The sequence below is a fragment of the Mandrillus leucophaeus genome, unplaced genomic scaffold, assembly GCF_000951045.1.
Source record: "Mandrillus leucophaeus isolate KB7577 unplaced genomic scaffold, Mleu.le_1.0 Scaffold114, whole genome shotgun sequence".
Lineage (NCBI taxonomy): Eukaryota > Metazoa > Chordata > Mammalia > Primates > Cercopithecidae > Mandrillus > Mandrillus leucophaeus.
In genome coordinates this window covers 3,278,201-3,282,442 of record NW_012099654.1, presented here as the reverse complement: position 1 = coordinate 3,282,442, position 4,242 = coordinate 3,278,201, and positions in this window count along the sequence as shown.

Genomic DNA, 4,242 nt, shown 5'->3' with positions numbered 1-4,242 from the left:
ACCTCTTCCTCTAATCCAGTTTACTTCCTCTTTATTTATTTATTTATTTATTTTTTGAGATGGAGTCTTGCTCTGTCACCCAGGCTGGAGTGCAGTGGCACAATCTCTGCTCACTGCAACTTCCGTCACCAAAGTTCAAGTGATTCTCCTGCCTCCACCTCCCCAGTAAGCAGGGATTACAGGCGCCTGCCACCACACCCGGCTAATTTTTGTATTTTTAGTAGAGACAAGGTTTCACCATGTTGGCCAGGTTGGTTTTGAACTCATAGCCTCAAGTGATCTACCTGCCTCAGCCTCCCAAAGTGCTGGGATTACAGGCGTGAGCCTCCACGCCCAGTATCAGTTTACTTCTCAGACCATTGCAGTCTAATTCTATCTAGCTTTCTTAGCTATTTTTAGAAAAAGAACACTGGCTTAGAAGAAGGGGAGAGATGTGTAAGTTTTCTTGCAAGTCCAGCTTTCCTACCCTGCTCCTAATTAGGTTTTCTGTTTCTGTGGCTGTGACTTCTCTACCTCCAGCTTGCTGTGTTTACTTCTCCCAAACAACAGCTCAGTATACTTACTTCTCAAATATAGTTTTCAAAACACATGGAGGAATCCACAAACCTCTGTGCATCAGAGTCCAATTTTCCTGCCCTCAAAAAGGCACACAACTGTATACACAGCATGTTTTGATCACTGGCAAGAGCTTTCTACCTGCCAAACACTTAAATTCATTAACATTTACTGAGAATGGCAGGATGTAGGGTACCGTTTGTCAATAGCCACAGTCTTCCCATCTTCTCACCACCCTAGGAAAGAAGGCTGAGGAGAGAGATTTCTCACACAGATGACCCCAGTCAAGAGCCAAAATACCTTGGCAAGAAGAAGCCAAAAAAACACTCCACTCCCTGTAAGTTCTGCATTTGGAGTTTCTCTGCAGTTTGCTAGACTGAGTAAATAGAGCTGGCAGCCAGAAATAAATATCTGTTTTTCACAGCCAGAAGGGGGACAGCTCCACGAGTGTTCATCTGTGTCTGCCTTTGGCTCACTGGTTTTGTTTCCACAGCTTTGGTTCATGAGTGGACATCGCGCGGGCCTAATGCAGGTGGAGACACTTCTGGAGGTGCGGGCCTAGGGAGGAGAGGTGAAGAGCAGGAAACGCATCAGCACTTTTTCTTCTAAGCGCTTTATGTCCCCAGAAGGCTCTGAAAATTTCAAGAAATTTTGTGAATTTCTTAATCTGTGGTCATCGCTATGTAAGCGGCCACAAGTTGAAGGGGAAGTAATTTTGCAATTAGGTGTTTCTTGAAGTTCAAGTGACTAGCCCACTTAAGGTACGCTGAGGAGATTTGGCCATATCAGATGGTCAGATCCAAAATATCCAAGATCTGGTTTCTAAAATTAGGAACCTGACCCTGACACTCCTGCAGATTTGTTTAAGGTGTTTGAATGTTTTTCAACAAATTGGTCAATTTGGCAAACTGACTTTTGAAGAAATTACTTTCAGAGATATGACAGAGCCCACTTTTCTCCTTGACACTGGATCCTCATTACCTACTCGGACCCTTAGTATGACCCCATCCTGGGGTCTGACTCTGCCAAACCACTCCAGCTCTCAGTCTACTTCTCAGGCCTCTGACCTCAGCTGTACAGCTGGCCAAAAACACCTACCTCAGAGCCATTTATCAACTTGCTTGCCATGCCTTAAGCCCTTGGAACTCTTTATCCATAGCTGTCATTTTTGGTCTCTCTGAATCATGCTCTCTTTCTTAAAGCTCACTGTTGTTCTGGATTCCATGGCCACTGTCTCTGACTCACTCTTCCAAATCAAGGCTCCTATCCTCAGGCTGAGTAAGCTGGGAGGAGGCCTCTGCTGTCGCAGTGGGAGGCCTCCAGGGTCATTCTGACTCATCCTCTCCTTATTTTGCTTTGTTGGTATCTATCTGTGTGCTGCTTTCACTCACAAAACTTTTGACAGCAAATGCGTGGTATCTTTTCCAACATCACTTCACCGAATTTCCAACACCAGCTGGGTGTTCTACAATTCAATTCAATTCTAATACTATTTATCTGGAGTTAGCTTCAGATTCCACAAGTTAATGAAGTGTAACCAAATGCAGTTTCGGCCATGTGCTGCTTACAAAGTCAAATAACAAGGACAAGGAATGGTGGAAGGAAAGTGACTTTATTCCAGAGCTAGCAGTGGGAAAATGGCCAAGCTTTGTGCCTTACAGCAACCATTTCAGGTAGGGTTCAGTGGCTCACGCCTGTAATCCCAGCACTTTGGAAGGCCAAGGCAGGCGGATTGCTTTAGCCCAGGAGTTTGAGACAAGCCTGGCAACATGGTGAAATTCCATCTCTACAAAAAATACAAAAATTAGCCAAGTGCGGTGGCATGAGCCTCGAGTCCCAGCTACTCGGGAGACTGAGGGAGAAAGATCGCTTGAACCTGGGAGGTCAAGGCTTCATCAGAGAGAGGCCCTATCTCAAAAAAAAAAAAAAAAAAAAAAAAAATTCAAATTTTGGACAGAATGCAAGGGGTTAAAAAGGGAAGCTTGCTATGGGTGGAGTAGGGGGTAGGGGCAGGCATGCTGAAGGGGCATGTTATGTTTTAGTCTTTTTTTTTTTTTCATACAGAGTCTCATTCTGTTTCCCAGGCTGGAGTGCAATGGCGTGATCCCGGCTCACCACAACCTCCACCTCCCGGGTTCAAGTGATTCTCCCCAGTAGCTGGGATTACAGGTACCCACCACCATGCCCAGCTAATTTTTGTATTTTCAGTAGAGACAGGGTTTCACCATGTTGGCCAAGCTGGTTTCAAACTCCTGACTTCAAGTGATCTGCTTGCCTCAGCCTCCCAAAGTGCTAAGATTATAGGCGTGAGCCACCATACCCAGCTGGCCGGAAGTATGAGTCTGTTACAGGACTTTCTCTGATGACTTATCTTGGATTATTGCCCCCTATGGTGGTGAATGGGCTGGTGCCATCTCCACCACAATTGGGTTGTAAACTCACTGCAACCTTGAGGTAATCTCCTGGTGGGGAGAATTCGGTAGGTGACTGGATTGTTTTAAGATTCAGTTCCTGGAATTTGTAAGCAAGCATAAAAATTGATAAGGGGACACTATGCTTGGTGGAAAGAAAGAGGGCAAAGGTTACCATTTTATTCTTAAGAAGTTAAACACTAGTCGGGTGCGGTGGCTCATGTCTATAATCCCAGCACTTTGGGAGGCCAAGGGGGTGCGTATCACCTGAGGTTGGGGGTTTGAGACCAGCCTAGCCAGCATGGTAAAACCCTGTCTCTACTAAAAATACAAAAATTAGCCTGGTGTGATAGCATGCACCTGTAATCCCAGCTACTTGGGAGGCTAAGGCAAGAGAATAACTTGAACCTGAGAGGCGGGGGTTGCAGTGAGCCGAGATCATGCCACTGCACTCCAGCCTGGATGACAGAGCAAGACTCTGTCCCCAAAAAAAAAAAAAAAAAAGTTAAACATACAGTAAGCAAGGAGGAAAAAGGAAATAAAAAGAGAGAAAGAAAAAAAGTTGTTAATAGGGTAATTTGGTGGCAGGATCAGTCCAACAAGACTGCTACCACTTCAGATGCCAGCCACAAGTTCCAGATTGTCACTGGTACTTCTCTCTATCTGGCTACGAATTTGTGGCTTTCCACAACCTCCTCCTGAGGTTTGATAATTTGCTAGAACATCACAGAACTCAGGAAAGTGCTTTACTTGCCATTACTCATTTGTTATGAGGGATACAACAAGCAAACAGAGGAGATACAGAGGACAAGGTAGGGATTCGGAGCTTCCATACACTCTGGGCACACCATTCTCCCAGCACCTCACGGTGTTTACCAACCCAGAATTTTTCTAAACCCCAATGTTTAGTGGTTTTAATGAAGTGTTCATTAAGTAGGCACAATGGATTAAATAATTGGTCATTAGTGATTAACCCCATCTCCACCTTCTCCTTCCTCCCTGGAGGTTGGAGTGCTGGCCTAAAAATTCCAACCATCTAATCATGCCTAATCATGGTTTTTCTGGTGACCAGCTCCCACCCTAACACTATCTAGGTGTCCCTAGTTGCCAGTCATCTCATTAGTACATAAAAGATGCTAGTAGGCTAGGGCAGTAGCTCATGCCTATAATCCTAGCACAGGGGGAGGCCAAGGTGGGAGGATTGCTTGAGCCTGGGAGATCAAGACCAGCCTCCTCAACATAGTGAGAACCTCATCTCTACAAACTTTTTTTTTTT